Source organism: Palaemon carinicauda, chromosome 1 (assembly GCF_036898095.1).
Source record: "Palaemon carinicauda isolate YSFRI2023 chromosome 1, ASM3689809v2, whole genome shotgun sequence".
NCBI classification, from domain to species: domain Eukaryota; kingdom Metazoa; phylum Arthropoda; class Malacostraca; order Decapoda; family Palaemonidae; genus Palaemon; species Palaemon carinicauda.
The window spans coordinates 13863344-13879471 of record NC_090725.1 but is presented as its reverse complement, the minus strand read 5'-3'; positions in this window follow the sequence as shown (position 1 = coordinate 13879471).

Below are 16128 nucleotides of genomic sequence, written 5' to 3'. Positions count from 1 at the left end.
GGAAGTTTGTCTAAATTCTTTTAAATGATTCAATTTAAACCACCTGACCTGTGATACATGTCTATAATCTTTCGGCCCGCATATCCGATTCAAGTATTAAAATTGATAACTTTTCAATCCCTCTCTCCTTAGGCATGTTGCACTTAGATATCAATGTTCTTATTGCTGATTGGCATATTTATCTACCATCATGATCATACAGACTGTTTTATTATTAGAGTCACAACTCCTGAAATCTCGAGGGAGATTGATACGCCTTAGAGCTCAGCCTATTATCTCGCAAGGTGACCTTTTCAACATTATCTTTCCCATATAGTAGGTAACTCAATTAATGAAGCAACTAATACTAAGTTATACTTATTATTATTATTATTATTATTATTATTATTATTATTTCCTTTGGAGAAGATCTGGTTCCGGATCCTGATATTGACTATTTTGGTCTGTGTCTGTCTGTCTGTCATTATATGATAGGATTACGTCAAAACTACTCGACGGATTTTGACGAAATTTTCACCACAGATAAATCTTTTGTCGTGAACAGCCTCAATAGATTTTGGAAATGATCCGGCTCCGAATACGGATATTGATTTTTTTGGTCTGTGTCTGTCTGTCTGTCTGCCTGCCTGTCTGTCTGTCTGTCTCTGACAGGATTACGTCAAAACTACACGACGGATTTTGACGAAATTTTCACCACAGATAGATCTCAGGCCATGGACGACTGCATTAGATTTTGGAGATGATCCGGTTCTGCCAGATATTGATTTTTTTGGTTTGTTAGTCTGTCTGTCTGTGGACAGGATTACTTAAAAACTACTTGACGGATTTTGACGAAATTTTCACCACTGATAAATCGTAATCATGGACGATCTCATTGAATATTGGATTGGATCCGGATCTGGAGTCTGATTCTATATCCGGATTTACATTTTTTGTCATTTTAAAGATAACAACATAGCAGATTGTCGGATTTTGACGAGATTTCCTCCACAGATAGACCTTAGACTATTCACGACTGTATTAACCTTTGGAGATGATCCAGTTCCAGATCGAGAATTGCATCTTTTGATCTGTGTGGCTGTCAGTCTGTCTGTGGACAGGATTACGTCAAAATTACTCGACCGATTTTGACGAGACTTTCACCAGAGATAGATATAAGGTCGAGGACGACCTCATTGAATATTGGAGATGATCCGGATCTGGATTCGGATTCTAGACCTAGATTTGCATTTTTTGTCATTTTAAAGATAACGGCAAAAGAATTCGACGAGATTTTCATCACAGAAAAATCTTAGGTCATGGACGACCTCATTAAGTATTGGATGTAATCCGGATCCGGATTAGGATTCTAGATCCAAATTTTAGATTTATTCAATAATTTAAAGGTAACGGCAAAATAGATTAACGGATTTTAACGAGATTTCCACTACGGATAGATCTCAGGCCATATACGACCTCTTTAATCTTCGGCAGATATCAGAAGTCTTTTATTATTATTATTATTATTATTATTATTATTATTATTATTATTATTATTATTATTATTATTGTTATTATTATCATCATTATTATCATCATTATTATTATTATCATTATTATTATTATTATTATTATTATTATTATTATTATTATTATTATTATTATTATTATTATTATTACCGTCATTGTTGTTGTTGCTATCATCCATGTAATGTGAGATGAAGATATTATGATATGATAAAAAGCGTTTCGTTTCATGGTTATTAGTATAATGATCGCATCAGGACTATTTCGACACAAAATTAGCCATTCAAGACCCTATCAAGCTGCTTAGGAACTGCAGTATTATCCAGTTAACAGCCTGTGTCACGTTATTTGCGTTAATAAAAAGATTATCGTTAATTTTTGCACCTCTTATCAAATATTGCAGGTTGAAGACACCCTTGTCTTGTAATTGTGCCATATCAATTTCGAAGTTTTCCTGGTTACTCGCTCTTTATGTCTTGAATATTACACGCCCTATCGTCATAAGTGCTGGTATTGTAATATTCATAATACTATCAAACTTTTATCTCTGCTTTTATCCATAAACTCTGATTAAGAGTCAATAAAAGGTTTGCTGTTTAGTTCATGTCTACTTAAAAATGGAATATGACAGTAATTCAAATATATATATATATATATATATATATATATATATATATATATATATATATATACTGTATATATATAAATATATATATATATATATATATATATATATGTATATATATATGTATATATATATATACATACAGTATATATATATATATATATATATATATATATATATATATATATAGGTATGTATATATATATATATATATATATATATATATATATATATATATAAATGAAATGAGGCTCGGCGTTCACGATTTTTATATTATTTTAGTGACAGATATATTCATAAATGTCTGTAGTTGTGAAGGGATTCTAGATTCTCTTTTTCATTTTCGCAATCTAATAATTAAAAAAAGGTTAGCTACTCTTGAATGGGTTTGTGATGGAGTACCCAACCACGATTGATTAGTGCAAATGAATGAACATTACATCTCCCAATAGATATTTGAAAGCAGCTACAGAATATTTGTATTTTGATAGGTAATTATGTGCTTGGAAATTCTCTCTAATCCTATCTTGCTTTCTATCCCCTTTTGAGACTCCATCTATGTCCTTTTAGGATCAAGATCAGTTTTCTGAAAATTAATAGGGTAAACGTGTGACTCCCCAGTTAACTCCATAATTACATCACAGATTGTGCCAAAACTCAATTTTGCTAAAAAATTTATACAAATATATATATATATATATATATATATATATATATATATATATATATATATATATATATATATATATATATATATGTATATAAATATATATATATATATATATATATATATATATATATATATAAAATATATATACATACATATACCAAGGCACTTCCCCCAATTTTGGGGGATAGCCGACATCAAACAAATGAAACAAAAAAAGGGGACCTCTCCTCTTTACGTTCCTCCCAGCCTGACAAGGGACTCAGCCGAGTTCGGCTGGTACTGCTAGGGTGCCACAGCCCACCCTCCCCCGTTATCCACCACAAATGAAGCTTCATAACTCTGAATCCCCTACTGCTGCTACCTCCGTGGTCATCCAAGGCACCGAAGAAGGCAGCAGGGCCTACTGGAACTGCGTCACAATCACTCGCCATTCATTCTTATTTCTACCATGCTCTCTTGCCTCTCTAACATCTATCCTCCTATCACTCAGAGCTTCCTTCACTCCATCCATCCACCCAAACCTTGGCCTTCCTCTTGTACTTCTCCCATCAACTCTTGCATTCATCCCCTTCTTTAGCAGACAGCCGTTTTCCATTCTCTCAACATGGCCAAACCACCTCAACACATTCATATCCACTCTAGCTGCTAACTCATTTCTTACACCCATTCTCAAAGACACTACTTCGTTCCTAACCCTATCTACTCGAGATACACTAGCCATACTCCTCAGACACTTCATCTCTAACACATTCAATTTCTGTCTCTCCGTCACTTTCATTCCCCACAACTCCGATCCATACATCACAGTTGGTACAAACACTTTCTCATATGGAACTCTCTTTACGTTCATGTCCAGCCCTCTAATTTTTACTACTCCCTTAACTGCCCCCAACACTTTGCAACCTTCATTCACTCTCTGACGTACATCTGCTTCCACTCCACCATTTGCTGCAATAACAGACCCCAAGTACTTAAACTGATCCACCTCCTCAAGTAACTCTCCATTCAACATGACATTCAACCTCGCACCACCATCCCTTCTCGTAAATCTCATAACCTTACTCTTACCCACAATAACTATCAACTTCCTTCTCTCACACACCCTCCCAAATTCTGTCACTAATTGGCTAAGCTTCTCTTCCGTGTCTGCAACCAGTACAGTATCATCCGCAAACAACAACTGATTTACCTCCCAGTTTCAATCCTCGTCCAAGCACTCGAGCATTCACCTCTCTCACCATTCCATCAACATACAAGTTAAACAACCACGGCGACATCACACATCCCTGTCTCAGCCCCACTCTCACCGGAAACCAATCACTCACTTCATTTCCTATCCTGACACATGCTTTACTACCTTTGTAGAAACTTTTCACTGCTTGCAAAAATCTTCCACCAACTTCATATAACCTCATCACATTCCACATTGCTTCCCTATCAACTCTATCATACGTTTTCTTCAGATACATAAACGCAACATACACCTCCTTACCTTTTGCCAAATATTTCTCGCATATCTGCCTAACTGTAAAAATTTGATTCATACAACCCCTACCTCTTCTAAAACCACCCTGTACTTCTAAAATTGCATTCTCTGTTTTATCAATAATCCTATTAATCAGTACTCTACCATACACTTTTCCAACTACACTTAACAAACTTATACCCCTTGTATTGCAACACTCATGCACATCTCCCTTACCCTTATATAGTGGTACAATACACGCATAAACCTAATCTACTGGTACAATCGACAACACAAAACACATATCAATCTATCTCACCAACCATTCATGTACAGTCACACCCCCTTCCTTCAACATCTCAGCTCTCACACCATCCATACCAGATGCTTTTCCTACTTTCGTTTCATCTAGTTCCCTCCTCACTTCTTCTCTTGTAATCTCTCTCTCATTCTCATCTCCCATCACTAGCACCTCAACACCTGCAACAGAAATCATATCTGCCTCCCTATTATCCTCAACATTCAGTAAACTTTCAAGATACTCTGCCCACCTTTTCCTTGCCTCGACTCCTTTTAACAACCTTCCATTTCCATCTTTCACTGTCTCTTCAATTCTTGAACCAGTCTTCCTTACTCTCTTCACTTCTTTCCAAAACTTCTTATTCTCTTCATATGAATGACCAAATCCCTGACCCCACCTCAGGTCGGCTGCCCTCTTTGCCTCACTTTCCTTGCAATTTACTTCCACATTTTCTCTCTATATCTTTCATACTTCTCTACTCTGCAGCCATTCTTCAAAAGCCCTCTTTTTCTCTTCCACTTTTACCTTCACTCCTTCATTCAACTATTCTTTGCCCTTCCTCATGCTGCCTCCAATAAACTTCCTGCCACACACATCACTTGCAATCCCAAAAAAATTTTCTGTTACTAACTTCCACTCCTCTTCTAAATTACCAGTTTCTCTTACTTTCACTTCGTCATATGCCATTTTCAACCTTTCTTGATATTTACTTTTTACCCTCGGTTTTATTAGCTCTTTAACCCTTACTAGCTCCCTTTTCCTTCACCTACTCTATTCTCCCACTCTTTTGCTACAACTAATTTTCCTACCACCAAAAAATGATCAGACATACCGTTAGCCATACCCCTAAACATATGCACGTCTTTTAATCTTCCAAACATTCTTTTAGTTATCAACACATAATCCATTAACGCCCTTTTGTACCACTCTTCCATTTGCCACTCTTACCCATGTATACTTATATTTATCTTTCTTTTTGAAAAAGCTCGAACTTCTCACCATATATATATATATATATATATATATATACATATATATATATATATATATATATATATATATATAATGATGTCTGGATATACAAGTTTAATTCGATACATATTGTGCGAGTGAGCTGTTAGGTGATAACTGAGAGGCGAGGTGGATGCAAGTAATTTTATTTTATAAGATAGCAAATTTATATACAAAAGGATCAGGACCAGAAGGTCACTAAAATTCAAACCAATTTAAATTTATTCATGTTAAGGCAGGCCTAAGGCTCTGTTAACAGTGAGGTGGAGAGTGAGATATACAAAAAAGGAAATTCTATTACAGTATGCGAGCGTCTGTGAAACAGATGAAGTACATGGCTCCCCAAGTAAAAAAAGACATATATGTGAAATAGGGCGCCTTGCCTTTGAGAGGCGGAGTTTAGGCGGGTCATCTTGCACGAGACGCAGGTTTTAGTCGATCAATGGATACCCAGTTTTCTTTGTCATGAATGTTAATTATGATGGATGACGCAGAAAAGGTCTGTGTTAGAGGTCGTTAGCGGTGGCTTGCTATTGTTGTTGTGCAGGAAATGTGCATTGCAGAGTGCAAATCTGCTGCTATTTGTTGCTTTGCTGGGAGCTTGTAAGTCTGGCGGCAGGGAGAAAATTTTCCCACAACATGCCGAAGGTGCATGAAATAGTTGGAGGAGGTTGCAGACGGAAAAAAGTTCGGTATAGCGACCAATCGGTCGCTATACACCATTCCAGCTGCCGAGACCTAAAGGGCGTCTTTAGGAGTGGTATGTGGTCGCAGCAGGACCCAGGGAAACTTAGTAAACAAGTTGGAGTCATTGCGGCAGGAGATCAACACTGCTCTGATGGCGCAATGAAAACATTCAACCATTCCATTGGCAGCAGGGATGTATGCGGTTGTCTGATGCAGGGTGATTCCAAGGAGATTCGCTAATGATGTCCACAATTGAGAGGTGAAGGTGGTATACCTGTCAAAAGTAATATGCTTGGAGATACTAAATCTCAGTATCCACCCTGAGATTAAGGTAGATGTACATGAGGCGGACATTGTAGTTTCTAGGGGAGTAGCTACAGGCCATTTTAGCATGATTGCTAAAATATGTGAAATGAATATTGACAACGAAGGTTTTAACAGTATAGGGCAAGTATCAAATAACCATGACCTACCTGTATTACAAAATTATGGAGATTCTATTTTTTTATATTCAAGAGTTTGTGACATAGTTTTAAAGATTACAACATAGCATTAGATTTCCTCAAATTTAGGCAAGGGATAGAAATTTCACGGGTTGTCCTCTCCCAATATTTCCAAATTTGATAATAAAAAAATTCATCTTGCTTATGCCAAATTCATGATGATATTCTAAGGAGTTGGGTAACATCGAATAATTAGGAATAGTACACAATAACACAGCGAAGCTACGAGAGCATTAATTAATGGTTTCGGGAGCATGCCATTGGCCTCCAGCTATACTTGCTTCATATTTTACCTCATTCCTGCTTCCATTATTCCATGCTGAGTAGCATTACGTGCCTGATTGCTTAGCTATTAAGACCAAATTCATATTTTCATTTCAATCCAAAACTGCAAGAAACTGAATATACAGGTCTAAACTGAACTTTAACTTTAGTTAAAATCCCTATTATTATCTTACGTACAGTTTTCAACAGAAATTTCCAATACATCCTGAATGGTTTCCAGGAAATATTTTAATCGACAGACCAGCAAGTGGCATAACAGATAGATAAAGCTGAAGTTATTGTACTGTTAAGATGATACAAAAATCATTCGCAAAATTACTGCATATTTCTTTGGGAATGCAACATTTTGAGGTAAGGATATTGGTTTACATGACCTATAAGTTAATCTACCAGGCCACCCGTATCCATTGTCCTAGCACTAATCATATGTACATGTGTTTGGTCCCCTAGACATTGTATGACATCACAATAACATGTCCCTTGCTTCGACCAAACATAAGGAAACTTTAAACTATTAAAACATTTACAGATTAATGATGTTTGAGTGAATGCACTACCCAACTGGTGTTAAGGGTTAACATAAAAAATAATTGGAGACATGTAAGCGTAAAATTTTTATGATGGCACAATATTGATGTGCATGCCTATCATTATTGAAGTTGTTTTTTTTTATGTGCAAAAGCATTTAAAGAAATAACTTTATGACAAGAATGAGACACAGAATCTAACTATATAATTAATGATTCAATAGTGTTCATGGCCTAATACATTGGCCACTCATAAGGCCTCATAGGAATTGGTTCTTTTCTTCATTTAATGGCAGCAGAACAATGGCTAATACTTTCAACTGTGTAGCTAGTTCTAAGTTGGGATGTACATGACATTAGGTGCAAATTTTTATCAGTTTCCATGGAGCTGAGCTTTGACTGTAGCCATGTGCTAGAGTTGTGCATAGTTGGAATAGATCGATCATATATAAATTATGAAACAAGATTCGTGTTACCCTGGTCAACAGAAAAGCATTTACAAAGTTTGAACGTCTGAAATTCCAGTGATGCAATGGCCTGATTATATCATTCCACAATCTGATCACACCTGGAATAAACTTCTAGAATAATATGTAACATTGTGCATTATGTTGATTAAGGCATGAATGCTAGAGTAACCTGGAAACCTATTACTACTTACAGGATGGTGCAGTCTCGGAAGATGTGGTCGCAATGGATGATCTGAATTATGAAAAATGTTATGTAACGTAACATGCATAAAGAAGTAACTGAAAGAAGGTACCAGAGATTAATATTAATGCCAGTAATAAACAAATTAATAGAACATAAGGATCTATCTAACACATTAAAATGAGAGTCAACAGCTTAAGAAGTAAGATGAACAATATTCGAAACAAGGTAGAATGAATTGATTACCCATGTCACAAATAATCTTGAAAGATTTTCTCAATAAGAATTTTCTTTTATGATTAAAGAAGAAAGAGACTGTGAGTGATTCTTAAAGGTAAATTTTCAAGCAAGAATCACAATTGGAATGTTAAATAAGTTGTATATAGTTTAAAAGACATTTACAAAACAATGATATGAATGTTGAGAATCCACTGACCCTGGCCTACTTATAATTACACTATGAGTTATACTAGGGTTCAACAGCATGCCGCACAATTTGCACTGATTTTATTTAAATCTCTATTAAGGAAACATAGGTCTATAATCGGGAGATGGAATTGATGTTAAGGGAGTAGCATATTCTGCATAACCAACAATATTGTTTTCTAAGGGAAACCACTTATTATGCATATTTAGCGCGAAAAGTAATTCGTAGAAAATACTACCCTGAAGGAACACCAAATATTACATTTCTATATTCATTGTGGTTCCCAGCAACTACAACTGTCTGCATTCTATTACATAAAAATTCAATAATGATGTTAAAAACACCCACCTATTCCTATCTCTTTAGGATTGAAAACGAGGGCCTCATGTTTAACAGGGTCAAAGACATCACTAAAATCAATAATAATCATACGAACTTCATGATTACAATCAAGGGATTTCTGTTTAAAATTAGAAATTGTAAGAAGAGCATCACATGCTCCATAGTCTTTTTAAAATCCAAACTACAAATATAGGAGCAGATGATTGATTGGTATTTGGAAACACCCTCATTATACAGAAAGTTAACTTTGTGATGAGTATATGCATGCGATATTTTGGTTACAACTACAAAATAAAAAGTTACTGTTAGGCCTCTAAACATGTTGGTGTTTAACTTTATCTAATGAATTGTAATTATCTCTTTCTATCATTTATTTTTTGATATTTTTCTTTCACTACATGAATGTCATCAACAATTGAAAATGTATAATCAAAATATAAACTCTCTTATCAGTGGATGGATCCCAGTCTTGTAGTATGGGCTAACTCTAGGCTTGCTACTGCTGGACTCCAATATTTAGAAATCTAAATATTTTATGGCAACATTACTAACTCTCAGCACTACACTTATAAGAATATGTTGCAAAGTTAGTATGGAGATTGAAAATTAAGTATTCATGAATTAGCTGTATTTATGTAAAAGATTTAATTTAGAAACAGGCATTAAATCGACATGCCACTTTTGAAACTTATAGACGGATAAAACAGAAATAAAGAGCCCTTCAAAAATGTTATTTTTGCAGCCATGTAGAAGCATTCAAGGAAAGCTGTATTGATAAAAATGCAGGAAATTTTAACTTGAATAAAGGAAAGCTCCTTGTCACATGTCCCAATGCATTATAATTGTAAGAGCTTACTGATTAGCACAGTAAAATGACTGAGCATTAATAATTTAATTCCCGAGGACCACAGCTCTTTAAATTGGGCTTTGTAGAACATAAAATGATACATATATTTTCTCTCTGTAAGAACCCTACTCAGCTACAACAAAATCAATTGGTCACTATTTATTCAAATCCAGGTGGCTCAGGTGTGTGGCAGCAGTTATATTTCATAGATAGCTTGATGACTTTACAGATGATGAATCATCGGACATGTGCATGAAGAAAGTATAAATGATACCCTGAAGTAATTATTTTATTGAGCCAGTGCACAGAAAAGTCAAAGTGAGAGATATTTAGCTGGCCGTTCTTGAGGATTTTCACCAGCTCCAAACTTATAATAATAATAATAATAATAATAATAATAATAATAATAATAATAATAATAATAATAATAATAATAATAATAATAATAATAATAATAACGAAATGTTATTCAAGAAACTTGATATTTTGTTCATAGAGGACACAGTAAGAAAAGAAATGTATAAGTTTGAGAACAGTATGCATATTTCCTATCTTCAAATACCTTAAAATATTTAGTCTGGTACCTTTATTTCTTTCTAAATGTTAAATAGATAATTCACGCTCACAGTAATTACAAATCTAATTACTCAACAGCTAACAAAAATATTTGTTGATATTGTCTTTAATCCAAAATAGCTTCCATAGCCTCAGTGGAATTTGCACTTTTTTCCCGTGACATTGATAGACCTTCAAACTAGAGTGGGTGTGCGTGTTATTGTTTGTGATTATGGGATGGGTGTACGACGCCACTTGAGAACCATTTGTCGAAGTGTCACTCCAAAAGATAAGAAGCTATGGCTATTTATCAACGCTTTTGACATTAACTTCATACTTCTGGGTAATTTGAATGTAGAGAATTTTTGTATGAATGAGATCCTTTTGGTCGTAAACATTTTCAAACCATTTATTCGTCAAATTTTCCAGTGCATTATATTTTTAAAATTACGTAATCCATGGGAGCTTACTTGTTTGTGGCTGTTTGTTCAAGATCCATGCTAAATGAAAATTGATTTCTATTTAGTGTTCAATTATGCTTGTAATTTCTCATGAGACATAAATCATACATATACCAAAGGCACTTCTCCCAATTTTGGGGGGTAGCCGACAACAACAAGAAACAAAACAAAAAAGGGGACTTCTACTCTCTACGTTCCTCCAGCCTAACCAGGAACTCAGCTGAGTTCAGCTGGTACTGCTAGGGTGCCACAGCCCAACCTCCCACATTTCCACCACAGATGAAGCTTCATACTGCTGAGTCCCCTACTGCTGCTACCTCCGCGGTCATCTAAGGCACCGGAGGAAGCAGCAGGGCCTACCGGAACTGCGTCACAATCGCTCGCCATTCATTCCTATTTCTAGCACGCTCTCTTGCCTCTCTCTCATCTATCCTCCTATCACCCAGAGCTTTCTTCACACCATCCATCCACCCAAACCTTGGCCTTCCTCTTGTACTTCTCCCATCAACTCTTGCATTCACCACCTTCTTTAGCAGACAGCCATTTTCCATTCTCTCAACATGGCCAAACCACCTCAACACATTCATATCCACTCTAGCTGCTAACTCATTTCTTACACCCGTTCTCCCCCTCACCACTTCGTTCCTAACCCTATCTACTCGAGATACACCAGCCATACTCCTCAGACACTTCATCTCAAACACATTCAATTTCTGTCTCTCCATCACTTTCATTCCCCACAACTCCGATCCATACATCACAGTTGGTACAATCACTTTCTCATATAGAACTCTCTTTACATTCATGCCCAACCCTCTATTTTTTACTACTCCCTTAACTGCCCCCAACACTTTGCAACCTTCATTCACTCTCTGACGTACATCTGCTTCCACTCCACCATTTGCTGCAACAACAGACCCCAAGTACTTAAACTGATCCACCTCCTCAAGTAACTCTCCATTCAACATGACATTCAACCTTGCACCACCTTCCCTTCTCGTACATCTCATAACCTTACTCTTACCCACATTAACTCTCAACTTCCTTCTCTCACACACCCTTCCAAATTCTGTCACTAGTCGGTCAAGCTTCTCTTCTGTGTCTGCTACCAGTACAGTATCATCCGCAAACAACAACTGATTTACCTCCCATTCATGATCATTCTCGCCTACCAGTTTTAATCCTCGTCCAAGCACTCGAGCATTCACCTCTCTCACCACTCCATCAACATACAAGTTAAACAACCACGGCGACATCACACATCCCTGTCTCAGCCCCACTCTCACCGGAAACCAATCGCTCACTTCATTTCCTATTCTAACACATGCTTTACTACCTTTGTAGAAACTTTTCACTGCTTGTAACAACCTTCCACCAACTCCATATAACCTCATCACATTCCACATTGCTTCCCTATCAACTCTATCATATGCTTTCTCCAGATCCATAAACGCAACATACACCTCCTTACCTTTTGCTAAATATTTCTCGCATATCTGCCTAACTGTAAAAATCTGATTCATACAACCCCTACCCCTTCTAAAACCACCCTGTACTTCCAAGATTGCATTCTCTGTTTTATCCTTAATCCTATTAATCAGTACTCTACCATGCACTTTTCCAACTACACTCAACAAACTAATACCTCTTGAATTACAACACTCATGCACATCTCCCTTACCCTTATATAGTGGTACAATACATGCACAGACCCAATCTACTGGTACCATTGACAACACAAAACACACATTAAACAATCTCACCAACCATTCAAGTACAGTCACACCCCCTTCCTTCAACATCTCAGCTTTCACACCATCCATACCAGATGCTTTTCCTACTCTCGTTTCATCTAGTGCTCTCCTTATGAGACATAAATAAATGGGCTTATTTATGAATATTAGTATTTCATTTTAAAGCTAGCTGGATAATAGGTTACAGAATTAGTGATTATTAATCATCATATCTTATCAGGCCAATGTCAAACCCACAGTAGGGCGTTGTTGTTTGCCTCTCCGAGGTCTTGATCTGAGCAATAAGAGCCCAGTACGCACCCTCGTTGGATGTGTTCAACTGTTTTGTGGCGTTGCCACACATGGTCATTTAGGGTTGGTGGCTAATCCCCATTTGTGGTGGATATATCCAGTTTAGGGTTACCTAGTCCTTCCTGGTGAGGGTTCTTCTACTGGGCACGCATTCGTTTGGCCTGGGCAGCGTCTCATTGGATGGCCTTTGGTCACTTTCCTGCCACTTCTCTAGCCTATGAGCAGCTGTATGGGTTGGTTGTAGTCCATCCACTTTTGCAAAGCTTTTGCGGAATTTCAATCTTCGCCTTGCTTCTTGGTGATTGTGGAGTATATGCCTCGGAACTTTAATTTGTTTATTCTTTTCCGTTTTTATTCTATATAAAGATGGTAGAGGTGTTGGTTTTAAGGTACCTGTGATAATCCAACAGTACCTATCTAGTTCTAGTCTACCTTATTATTATTATTATTATTATTATTATTATTATTATCATTATTATTATTATCAATATCCTAGTTGGAAAAGTAGGAGGGTATAAGCCCAAGGTCTCCAACAGGGAAAAATAGCCCAGTGAGGAAAGAAACAAGGAAATAAATAAACTACAGTGGTAGTAATGAACAACTGCAATAAAACATTTTAAGAGTAATAACATTAAAATAGATCTTTTATAAATAAACGATACAGACTCAAAAAAAAAAAAACAAGGAAGAGAAATAAGAAGCTTAAAATAGTGTTCATGGGTGTATTTTCAAGCAAGAGAACTCTAACCTAAAACAGTGGAAGGCCATGGTACAGAAGCTATGGCACTACACAAGACCAGAGAACATTGGTTTGATTTTGGAGTGTCCTTCTCCTAGAAGAGCTGCTTACCATAGCTAAAGAGTGCCTTCCACCCTTACCAAGAGGAAAGTAGCCAGTGAACAAATACAGTGCAGCAGTTAACTTCTTGAGCGAAGAAGATTGATTGATTGATTTGAAGTTCTCTGGCATCCTGACATCGAAGGTCATTGACGCCGATGAGCGAAGAAGAATTGTTTGGTAATCATAGTGTTGTCAGGTGTATAAAGACAGACGAGAATGTGGAAAGAATAGGCTAGACTATTCGGTGAATGTGTAGGCAAAGTAAAAATAAGTCGTGACCAGGGGGAAGGGATACAAGGTAGCACTGTCTGGCCAGTCAAAGGACCCAATAACTATCTAACAGTATTATTTCAACGGATGGCTGGTGCTCTGGCTGGCATGATGTTGCCCACACTGGCGAACAGTTCTCTGCAGTAGAGTGACAAAGTGAAGGACTGTCTGTTTCAAAGTCTCTGGGTCTGTCGCCCACCTGGTGTTGGCGAGTTTGCTGAAGAGGTTGTTCCTAGTTTCTACTTGATGTTTCTTTCTGTTTGTGTACTCTTTAAAGGAGAACGTTCTGTCAAGGGTGACACCTGAGTAGACTGGTTAGGGGTTATTTTCCAGTTCTTTGTCACCCCCGTTGAATCTTTAGCTTTCTGTTTGCCTGGTGATTGTTTAAGTGGAAGGCACGCACCTGTGCTTTGCTTGGATTACTATTGAGGTGCTAATTTTTGTATCACGTGGAGAGGGTAGTCACGGCATTTGACAGTCTTTCTTCAATGGTGGTGAAAGAGTCCGATTGTGTGGAAATGCACAGGTCTTCTGCATATATGTTCTGTATCCTTCATCTGCTTTCCCAGCCATCCATTTCTACAAAGAATCGCCGATTGGTAAGCAGTGATTTTATGATGTGGACTAGGATGGTTAAACATAGTATGAATTGTATAGCACTATTCAAGTTAATATATTTTCATCCATTATTTCAGTTTAGTGTTATCTTTATATAATGAACGCAGAATATCGAAACTTTTCTCCATCTTAGATCATTACATAATCGCAAAACATTGACTACCATTCTTTTGCTATGACTGGCTTCAGATTGATGAGTGATCAAACGAAATCACTGGTTACTTCATGAATAAAATCTTTCAATATTGTTATAGTAATTGCGTATTAAATGACGTATTTTTTGGCATTCATGGGCTAATAAGACGAAGGATAAACACAGTCCATAGTTTATTTTACGAAACATACTTTGAAGAAAACATAAGGCTCTAAAAACATTGGTATTATCAAAGCCAGATACGACACAGTTAGCAACTGAATTAGAAGAAGAACCAGAGGTACCATTAGCTGCAAATGCAGCAACAGCTGTAGTAGTGACAATTAACATGTACAATTAACAGATCGTTTGTATAAAGCATTTCATCTTCATTCAAGTTCAGATTCAGTCAAGGTAGGTTATCTAAATACTCTCTCTCTCTCTCTCTCTCTCTCTCTCTCTCTCTCTCTCTCTCTCTCTCTCTCTCTCTCTACCTTCGTGTTTCGTGCTTCAGTGGCAGAAGGTTGTTATTTTCTCAATATTATAAACATTAAAAAATATAATGGCAATAGCTGTAAAATATTTATTATACGAATACTATACAGTATATACTACATGTTTTCTTTACTTTAGGTTTGATCATAAAAAATAGTGGCTGCGTGACAAGGTTGGTCAGATTCTACGTACCAGTCATAATTTTCTTAGAGATCTAGTTTAACTAATATTCAATTGTGAGCCCTTCTAAATAGTCCCAACAAAATGTTAGGAAAATCTTTCTTGGGCCAGAGCTTTTATTTGATCTCATCAGGGTTTCATTCCATTGGCAATTATCTCTCTCTCTCTCTCTCTCTCTCTCTTCTCTCTCTCTCTCTCTCTCTCTCTCTCTCTCTCTCTCTCTCTCTCTCTCTCTCTCTCTCTCTTTACACTAACAGTGTCTAATCTAGATTTGTGCTATATGTCGCATCTCGGTCTCTCCCCCAGCAAGAAAGTAAGAGCCTGAGATATATTGTTGGTATTTTAGGATGAGAGATGAGATAAATGATGTTACGTTTCATCTGCAGAATCTCTGCTTAACTTTCGAACATTAATCTTGCCTTGAGGTGAGAGTGCAAACTTCAGCGCTGTTTGCTGCAGCTGGGTGTTTCTTTTGGATATGCCAAGTGTTTACTGTATCCTATGAAACATGCGTTATTTTTCTTTCTAGTTGTACATGATCAGTTTTCATGTATGCGTACATATATTATTCATTCTTCATTTATTATTATTTCTTTTTGGAGTTATTGCAACATACATTGTTATTGGAAATAGACGATGTTTTTTAATCTGTTATAGTTATAAGTTCACATCTGATTTAGACC